The sequence below is a fragment of the Pinus tabuliformis genome, chromosome 2_2 (assembly GCF_031772625.1).
Source record: "Pinus tabuliformis cultivar Carrire ecotype Pingquan chromosome 2_2, CPIR1, whole genome shotgun sequence".
NCBI classification, from domain to species: Eukaryota; Viridiplantae; Streptophyta; class Pinopsida; order Pinales; family Pinaceae; genus Pinus; species Pinus tabuliformis.
This window is the reverse complement of record NC_142300.1, coordinates 1,191,801,005-1,191,811,904: the sequence shown is the minus strand read 5'-3', so window position 1 is coordinate 1,191,811,904 and position 10,900 is coordinate 1,191,801,005.

Here is a 10,900-nt window from a genome sequence, read left to right as displayed (position 1 = left end):
CATATAGAGAAAAGAAGAAATAAAGCTATAACACTTATGATGTAATGGCTGTTGCAGAAAGCACATGGAGGTTGGAAGACCCCTGCAAGGTCATCTCCATCTTCAAACTCCCCCATGAACTAAATCAACACTCTGGTTGACTATGACACCCATAGGCTTCACTTTGCAAAAATCCTATCCAAAAGTGCTCCTTTGATCTTGAAACTCGTTCCAATAAGTTCAGAATGTCCAAAAATAGCTATTTAGCCTCTTTTTTGCATTCCATTTGGTCAAAAATTGCCTTAGTTATGACTTTTTGTCAGTCTTTCCACAATTTTCTCCTCCAAATCTGACTCACTGCCAGTTAAATTCATTATCTGGAGTTAATTCTGGCAGTTCTGCCAAAATCGGCGGTCCCGCCATCTTCCCCACCTATCTTGCAGTTAAGGCCGAGTGGTCACATACAAAGTGGTTGGTCCGACGGAAAAGGCGACGGTTCTGCAGCTCTGCCGCAAATCGCAATCGGCTTTGCTGAGAGTGATTTTTATATTCGGGACTTAATGCATTGTGATATGCGATCTGGCGATTCGGCAACCCCAATGAGTTATAAACTACAACTCTGAAATGATATTGCGTCTGTAAATCGCATTGGCGGAGTCCCTCGGTAACATATATATCAGCGAGGCACTGGTGCGATATGCGATTGCGATTATCGCAAATCGCAACACGACTCTGTGATTGCGATATATTGCATCGCAACACTGATTGCTCTGGGGGCCGATTTCCTTAACATTTAGCGTGCGATTGCGATATCGTAAATCGCAAATCGGCACTACTGGGGGTCGATTCTTAAGCCGCGACCACTGTTTTTCCCCAATATGTGATATGGGGGACCCAATGGCAACTTGGCACTTCCCCGTTCGCTGGCACCTTTGCCATGTCATCCAATCTTGCCACGTGTCGAAGTCAAACCTAAACTTTGACTTGCTTTAATTTCTGCATACGAACTCTGATTTGAGTGCAGTTCGCACTGTTAGAATCAAAATTATGAGCACTACACATTCGTTCAGGTTCCACACAATTCTGACAACTTTGAATTTTTGGCAAATTTTGAGCTCCTGATCACTCTTCCCCACTAAAAAACTTTTGGTCTCCAAAAGTTTACTTTCAATTGTTCAGCATTTGAAGGTACAGTTCCTTCATTTTTCCAAACTCGATCCAATCGATGTTTGCAGTGCCCTGACTTGTACTTGTCTTGGCTTTTTCTCAAGCTGAACTTAAAATATAACTTGACCAAAGAATTCAAGTTTGATGTTCTTCTCGACTTGTCCATGTCACTATGGCCATCCACAACAACATCCTTTCCAAGAAGAATTCCAAGGTGCTCATATGCAAAATCCTTATCGAGGATAAGATCCTAAAAGACTTTGCCAGATGAACCAAAACAAGCCTCACATAGTGAGTACTTGTATAGCTTGAGTGCTGAGCACATTTGGAATATACTAAATGTGTTGCAACTACTCATACAACAGTTTTAAAATGATTTCTCAAACTACAAATAGAAATGCATTTTACAAAATGGAATAAACTTGACTCTCAAATTTTCCATTCAAATTGACTATCAACAAGCCAAACTAGCATTGTAATGCTTAAAGAAAACATTGTTGCATAGCATTGTAATGCTTAAAGAAAACATTGTTGCATATAAGTGATTTATTTATGAACATCACTTTTACAAATTACCCAACTATGGGGATATGCAACTAGTGCAAAACAAAATTTTACAAACTTCAGCTGGACAAATAGTCCGCCCATTTCTTACCCAACCAGGTAAATGAACCCTCTATTTGAATTTTCTCTTCTTCTGAAGCTGCTTTAGGGATGGTCGCATCTTGCGCCACTTTTTCTTTTGTCGCTTCCTCTTTTGGTGCTTGCATGATTTGCTTGCCCTTACTACGATGAAGTTGTGGAAACAATTTCCAACACTTCTCGACCCAATGTCCACTGATATTGCAGTGAGTACAAAAGTTCTTTTGAGCTCCTCTTGGCTCACTTGCCTTTAACCTTGGATGAGATTTTCTCTTTTTGGTCTCAATTCCATTAGACATAAACATCTTCTTGATGATTGCTTTCCTTTTATCGCACTTATCTACACAATGGTTAGATGAAAGGCAAAAGGTGCATGGAAACATATTTCTCAACATGTTATTCAAATCAACATGTTGTTTTCCATTATGAAAAGCATTTGAATTAATAGGACGATTATACCTCTTTTTATTGTCCTTTGGCTTACGCTTCTTGCGTGAGGAACTTGCATGGCAAGAAGAACTTAGCTTCCCTTCTTCTTCAACTTTTTCATCTCTCTTTGGAGATGTTTTGCACTTCAAGTCCTCCTTACACTTGAGGAACCAAGCGGGAACCAATTCTAGATGCAAATCCCAACATCTTGCCTCCTCATGTCCTCTCTTACGGAAAAAGGAACACGATACCCATGAGTTGTCGCTAGAAGACCATTATTCTTTTGCAACATAGCCTAAGCCTTCATATTTAGGCCTCTCCTTGGCCTCAATTAGATTTTTAATGCCTTGCTGGTTTACTCCAAGGCCTCCTCCCTTGTAACCCATCTTGGTCAAGAGCTTGGATCCAATGCCTTTACTATGTTTTTCAAAGGCTGCAAATGAATTTACGTCAACACTTTCACATAAGGAAGAAGCATGTAAATTCTTACTTTTTGCCTCATCTTTTGATTGACATACAAAGATGTTTTTGAACTCCCTTTTGATTCTGGATGTGTCCTCTTGGACTCTTTGACTCTCTTCTTTCAGCGCCTTGAATTTGGGTGTTAATAGAACCTCATCTTCCACATCACGTGGACAAAAGGTACAAACTTGTCCATCTACCTTCTTTGAGGGACTTTCTACACTAGTATCTTACATAAGAGTTGTAGTAAAACATGAAGATTGTGGAGAAGATGGTGGTTTAGCACCATTCTTGCTACCTTCTTCCCTTGGAGAACATTCTCCTCTTGGAGGTCTAGAGCTTTCACCTTGCAATTTGGTTTTCCTCTCTTCATAGAGGATTTTCACTATTTCTGCCATGTCTAGACTTTTCTATGTTTTTCAAACGCTGCAAATGAATTTACATCAACACTTTCGCATAAGAAAGTAGCATGTAAATTCTTACTTTTTGCCTCATCTTTTGATTGACATACAAAGATGTTTTCGAACTCCCTTTTGATTCTGGATGTGTCCTCTTGGACTCTTTGGCTCTCTTCTTTCAACTCCTTGAATTTGGGTGCTGATAGAACCTCATCTTCCACATCATGTGGACAAAAGGTACAAACTTGTCCATCTACCTTCTCTGAGGGACTTTCTACACTAGCATCTTGCATAAGAGTTGTAGAAAAACATGAAGATTGTGGAGAAGATGGTGGTTTATCACCATTCTTGTTACCTTCTTCCCTTGGAGAACATTCTCCTCTTGGAGGTCTAGAGCTTTCACCTTGCAATTTGGTATTCCTCTCTTCATAGAGGATTTTCACCATTTCTTCCATGTCTAAGAAAGTCTTTCTAAAAGCCTTCACATCCTCTGACATTCTTGCAGGCTCTCCTCCTTGGGACATGCTTTGCTTGAAGCTTCTACTGCAATTTGAGGTAGAAATTGGTGGTAGAGATTGTAATACTCTTGCTCTCCTTTCCAAAACCTTTTCCTCACTTAAGCTTCAAAACACATTCACTTGCAAACAACAGCCAATTCCTCCTTGCACAAAGCAAACCTAAGATCTGATACCAACTTGATCTGAATTTGGAATATTAGATTTTTTTTTGCTAAGATCCTCATCAGAATATAAAAATGTGCTTGAGGTTTGTACTCCAAAATAACAAGTAAAAAACATGAATTTTATGTGTGTTTACTTTTGTTAGTTTCATGAAGAAAACTTAAAACATGAAACCTGCATCAATTAGTAATACACCAGCCATTGTTAAAGGAGTTCACTCCTCCTGGGCTATATCTCCTTGGATCGGCTCTAAAGGCACGACCCATTTTCATTATGTTCAATATCTTGAAAAGAAGAGTACATAAACTTCTAAAATGGAATCATTAGTTTCTCCTTCAAAGAAACAACTTCTGCAAAAGTTCTCACTCCATACACATGTTAACCTATAGTCAAACATGTAAACCTTCAGCAAACACAGGCATCTTACACCAAGACCCCATACTCCAACTTCAAATAGTATAAACAGTACCACAATCCACTTGAAGTACATAAACAAGTCTCTTCTCCAAAACACATATAGAGAAAAGAAGAAATAAAGCTACAACATTGATGTAATGGCTATTGCAGAAAGCACATGGAGGCTGGAAGACCCCTGCAATGTCATCTCCATTTTTAAACTCCTCCATAAACTGAATCAACACTTTGGTTGACCATGGCACCCATACGCTTCACTTTGCAAAAAACCTATATAGAAGTGCTCATTTGATCATGAAACCTGTTCCAATGAGTTCAGAATGTCCAAAAATGGCTATTAATTTTTGCATCCCATTTAGTCGAAAATTGTCTTAGTTATGACTTCTGTCAGTGTTTCCACAATTTTCTCCTCCAAATCTGGCTCGCTGCCAGTTAAATTCATTATTTGGAGTTAATTCTGGCAGTTCCACCGAAATCGGCGGTCCCGCCATTTTCCCTGCCTATCTCGCAGTTAAGGTCGAGTGGTCACATACAAACTGGTTGGTCTAGCAAAAAAGGCGATAGTTTCGCAGCTCTATTGCAAATCGTAATCCGCTCTACCAGGGGTGGTTATTATATTTGAGACTTAACTCATTGTGATATGGGATCTAGCGATCCAGCAGACCTGACGAGTTATAAACTACAACTCTGAAATGATATCGCGTTCGCAAATCGCATTACCGGAGTCCCTCGGTAACATATATATCGGCGGGGTACTGGTGCAATATGCGATTGCGAATCACAAATTGCAACAGACTCTGCGATTGTAATATATCGCATCGCAACCCTGACTGATTCGGAAGCCAATTTCTTTAACATTTTACGATGTGCGATTGCGAAATCGCAAATCGACACTACTGGGAGCCGATTCTTAAGCCGTGACCAATGTTTTTCCCCGATATGTGATATGCGGGACCCAATGGCAACCTGCCACTTGGTGCTTCCCCATTCGTTGGGACCTTTGCCATGTCATCCAATCCTGTCACGTGCCGAAGTCAAAGCTAAACTTTGACTTGCTCTAACTTCTGCATATGAGCTCGGATTTGAGTGTCGTTCGCACCGTCGGAATCAGAATGATGAGCACTACGCGCTCATTCAGGTTCCACACCATCCTGACAACTTTGAATTTTTGTCAAATTTTGAGCTCCTAATCACCAGGATGCTCTGGACAAAGACTTACCACTCCTCAGATATTGAATTTAGGGCCAGTCTTACCATCTTGGAAACTTGAGGTGTTGACCCCACAACTGCCAGCTCATCTTGGGTCTCCTAAAGCTTAGAGAGGAATGGATCAATGTGTTCCCCCTTCTGCATCTGCATAGATCTCATCTCTGCTCCAAGTACATCTTCCGTTGCTCGGAAGATCCTTGATACAACATCGACAAAGCATCTCACATCCCCTTGGTAGTGTTTCTGCCAGCAATGTGACAGACTATATGATCTTTCACTCCATCAAGGATCATTTTTTTAGTCTTCACAATTTCTCCCTTGTACTTCTTGAGCGGATATGGATCCGCGGCCTCAGCGATCACACTGTCGACGTAGATCTTGAGAAAATGCTCATCCAGAAGGCATGACATCCTTGCCTTCTAGATCACATAGTTGGATGCACCATCCAACCGATCTGATCTCTCAATCCACTTGCTGCCATCTCTGCCAATCAAAAAAGTCGAATGACCTCCTCTCTCCTACTGCTGCTCTGCAAATGAAAATACGAATTCCCTAGCTAGGAATTCTTTGAGGAAGAAATTCCCTCATGTGTCTCTCTTCTTCCTTTTAACGTCTTTTTGCCTAGCAACTGCCTGTAGAAAACTGCGTCACCCCAGACACCCCTCTTCACTGAAGTTTTTGCTGCGCTACTCCCTTTGCCGCTGACAAATATCGATCTGGAAATCCTACCTCTTTGTCGACTCACTCAGAGAGAGATTTACCATGAAAATCTTGCCCTCCTAGCCTGATTGCGCAAACCCTCAAGGGATTCGAATTGTTGCCTCTACAGAAATTTCAAACTCCCTTCCTTCTTCAACGTTGGATCTTTCCGACATTGTTCTGTTGTTTCCCCTGCAACTCTGATACTATGCGAAAATTTGGAAGCCCAAAATTTCTACTGCAACAACTGATTAACGTTTCTTCTATTTGTTAATTACTAAACAAAATTATTTATTGTTTCCTAGAGTAAACACTGAAACTAATACACTGCAACCTTCACCATTTAAATAAAATGTGGAAACAAGAAATTGAACAAGAAAGAGATACAATACATCTACAAAGTTATTTTTGGACAAATGTCCCCAGAAAAACCCAATATGGGAAAACTGGTGCAGTGTCTGTATCAGCCCAGCGTCACACTGTTTAGGACCTGCGTCAATCCAACGTCACACTGTCTAGGACCTGCGTCACTCTTCTCGGCTGATTGATTGCCTTTGAGATTGTGACTTCTGCTCTCCTGATCTCGCACCCTGGCTTCCAGCTACAGAAATCGAATCCTACAACAAATTTTGGACTCCCTCAAGGCTTCTGCGTGGCTCTGCGTCAACCTCTCCGGCTTTGCGCTGCCTCTGCTGGATCTCTCTCTGCCTTCTCTGCTGAGTATCCTCCGATTGGGAAAGATTTCCCTTTGGATACTATCTCTGCTCTCACTGCAAAATATCACTATCGAAAATCTCTCCAACAACTGCTCTGCTTCAGAAAATCGAACTTCTGATCTTCTTTTTGTGTCCTCCAAGTGCCCCTCAAGCCTCTTCTTATATCTTTCTGTTGGACAACCAACAACCCAAATTAACTTCTAATCAATGGCTTAGATTATTTTGGCTTGATCCTCGTCTTCTTCTAGAAGTTACACCCACAGTTTAGATTAATACCCATTAATTATTTTAATTTCCTAAGTTTAGACTTGAAGTCCCATTAAAAATAATTAATTATTTTAATAAAACTGTCTCCGGGTGGAATTTCCCAAAACGATTTCTGGGTATTAAAGAATGCATGTGTCTAAGCCTCCCTGCAAAATTTAACACTTAGAGCACATCCGATGCTACCAAAAATCAACATTGGATGCTTGACCACTAGGTCACCAGAGTGAAACCGCCTACCAGGTCACAAAAAAGTGTTCCTGGAACTGCAGCAAGCTTGCTTAGTTCATTCTCTGCCTTATTTTCCTGTGGCTCCATTGACTTACCCAACAAAAAGCTGTCATAATTATTTCTACCCACGGGCAGAGTTCGAAAGCATATAGAAGCTCAAAACGTTCTTGTTTAGGGACAAGACCAGCACATTCCTGCAATTGACGGAACTCATTTGTTTTTGGTCATCATGAATCTATTTTCTTAATTCTGTCAATTTCCTCTACTCAGCTTTGTGTTTCCCTCTCAAACCTTGTGCAGTCATCTCTCTCTCACATAGAGATAGCAATGGTAGCTCCTAACCGAATTGAAAGCAACTCCTTTTAGAGATGGCAGCTCAATTCCTTAGCAACTCATCCTCTTGCCGGTGACTCCCTTTGACAGCATCAGACTGATACGGTGGACCATTTAGACAGCACGTTTCTTATCACATTAATCAACTTTATTCTTCATAAACGATTTTCTAGAAATAATCTACATCAGACAACCAACACAAAGGTAGCTAGATTTCCCCACATCTCCTTAATTGTTGCCATTTTCCAGCCATGAGCTCACATGCCCACAATCTACCTCCACTCAGATCTTTGATCTGGCCCTGCAAATTGTTTATAGAATTCACTTTTGCGATACCCTTATGCAGCACCTACAAGGCATATTGCATGCCATCCATAAGGAACACCAACATATCATTCCTTGAAATGCTTGTAATAATGCCAACGGTCTCTCATACAATTGATCAATTACAACTTGATCGACTCTGAAAAATTTTCAAGCCTAGGTGGACTAAAGCCCTTATGATCTCAATTAAACAAGTAATTGTTGAATTTAATTAACGCAAAAATAAATTTCAGACCATAGCATCAAATTACACAATAGTTGGAAATAACATAAGCATAAAACAAATTTCACACACAGATAATTACTCTTTCAAAATCCGCTTTTCATTCCTTCAAAAAACTTACAAGCAAACCTCCCCCACACTGCCCACAAAAAAACATCACTACATGGTTATACAAAATCACCCCAAAACTTGAGCAGAACAATCTTAACATCACTACATGGTTATACAAAATCACCCCAAAACTTGAGCAGAACAATCTTCTAAGAGAGCATGGTTGCTGTATGACTACTATACGGTCTGCACGTATGAGTTATACAGACACTTCTATGGTCTATTTGTATGACTATAGATATCTATACTGCAGCCTATGAAAGTTGCCGAGATTCACCCTTGCTTGACTATCTCTCTCAAAAAATGAAATGCCGTATCATGCAGGTGCCCCATCCTCTTGTACCACAACTCACACAAGCTATCATTGTTATGCACCAAAGCTTCAGCAAGTTCACCTTGCAACCTGTACTAATTACCTTCTCTAATCCCTATTACATGAGCTGTATCTGGGCTAGAATCCTTCAATCTAATGAGGACTTCTTGGTTCTTGCACTCCACTGCAAATGTTTTATCCTCCATAATCGAAACTAAAAGCGAATTCTTCCTGAGACTTGGTACAAATAAGAAATCGTCACAATGTAAAGAGTTACTTGACTCAAGTTAGAAGGGAATAGTACCAATTGCATTATTACCAAGCTCAACCTATTCTCTTCAGTCCTACTTATTGAAACTAGAAAAAAATGTCAGGTTGATCTCATAGAGATGCCCCACTGTCCACATACCATACATTCATCAAATTTGTGTTGGTAGAAAGGAAATATACTAATGAGAAATCCTTCTCGAACTTCGTAGTGAATTTGTTCATCCAATTTTCTGTAGAGGTTGCTAGATGCTTCTGCTACTGCTTGCCTTTACCCTTCTTCTTCTCTAGACACTATGTTGAATAATGACCATTCTTTTGACAAAGGAAGCACTTCTTTCATGGTTGTGGGGTTATCATAAAATATCAAGTGCTTCCTTCTTATTCACCAAATAGAGCTAGGTTATCATCACCACCCTTCTTGCTGGCCTTAACTCCATCCGAGTCTCCTCCTAGATACAACCATCCCAAAGCCTCCCAAAGTTAGAAAGGTTTTCTCAAACACACATACTTTTGAAATATGGTTCCCATGAAGCTGAGAAACCATTCAGTGCCATGTTCATTAACTCTGCATCTCCAACCTTCTCCCCGACTACTACAAGTTGGTTATGAATATATGTGATCTTCCTAAGGCAATTAGTGATTATGTCTGATTTGGTCATCACTATAGATTTGAGTTTGTTCCACAATATTATCTTCTTGTTTATGTTCTGACTCCAGTAAGTCTCTTCTTGTTTATGTTCTGACTCCAGTAGAGACTAACTAGGGCATTGAACATCTCCTTCACTCTCTTCATGTCGGATATATGAGGAATCAAATAATCCTTTAAAGTTTATGGCATCCAAGATCATGTGCGTGGCCTTTACTCTTTTTTTTTTCTGTGAACTACCAAAGTCTTATGGATTTGTAAGCAGAGCCAAAACGTCCTTGACAATATCCTAGAGATATTCTTTTTAAGTAAGAGTGTAACTCTAATGTTGAATACTAAAATATTCATGGCACCATCCAATCTATCCTCAAACCCATGGCTAGTTGATGCCATCTCTAAGATCTATTCTTTTTAGTAAGAGTGTAACTCTCATGTTGCATGCTAAAATATTTATGGCACCATCCAATCTATCCTCAAACCTGTGGCTAGTTGATGCCATCTCTAAGATCTACTACACAAACTTCCAAATCTGAAAATTAATTTGAAATCCTCTAACTGCTTATCCTTTTTTCCACCAATTAATTTACCATTGCAAATCCTTTGACAATCTCAATTAAAATAGTTAGCTCTCATACCATTAAAATTTTTCAAGCCCAGGTGATTAAATTCCTTATTATCTCTATTGACCAAGTAATTATTCAATTTAATTAATGTGGAAATAAATTTCGAACCATAACATCAATCACACCATAGCTAGAAATTAAAGCATAAAATCAATTTCACATATACAAAAATAATTACTCATTCAAAATCAGCATTTCATTTATTCGAAAAACTTACAAGGAAACATCCATAAGTTACCCGCAAGAAAACAACATTGCACGATGATAAAAAATGACTCTAAACTTGAGAGGAACAATCTACTGAGAGATTATTGTTGTTGTATCTACAGCCTGACCATATGGATTGTATGGATGCCTGTATGGTCTGTCTATACGAATTTGTATTGCAACCTACAGGAGGCTGCCTAGATTCATCTCTCCTTGAATCACCACCACCCTCACCCCTCCTTCTGCTCTCCTGGTTGCTCAACCTGCTCAATTGTTCATGAGTGTGTGGAATCCTCTCATGACCTGTCTTCATACTTTTTGCTAAGACCAAAACCATAATCTATTTTCGAGTTTACTCCTATTTTAAGCCATGCATTTCATGGGATACACTTTTTTAGACTTTGACAGCTAAATATAATAATTTCATTTTTTACTAAAGTGAATTCCAAAATAGAATTAATTTTCGAAAATATCTCGAATTTCTAGCACATTCACATTAAAACTGTACGAAAATTCTTGTTTGAACTATACTTCTCGACAGAGTGGGTGTCAATAAAGTA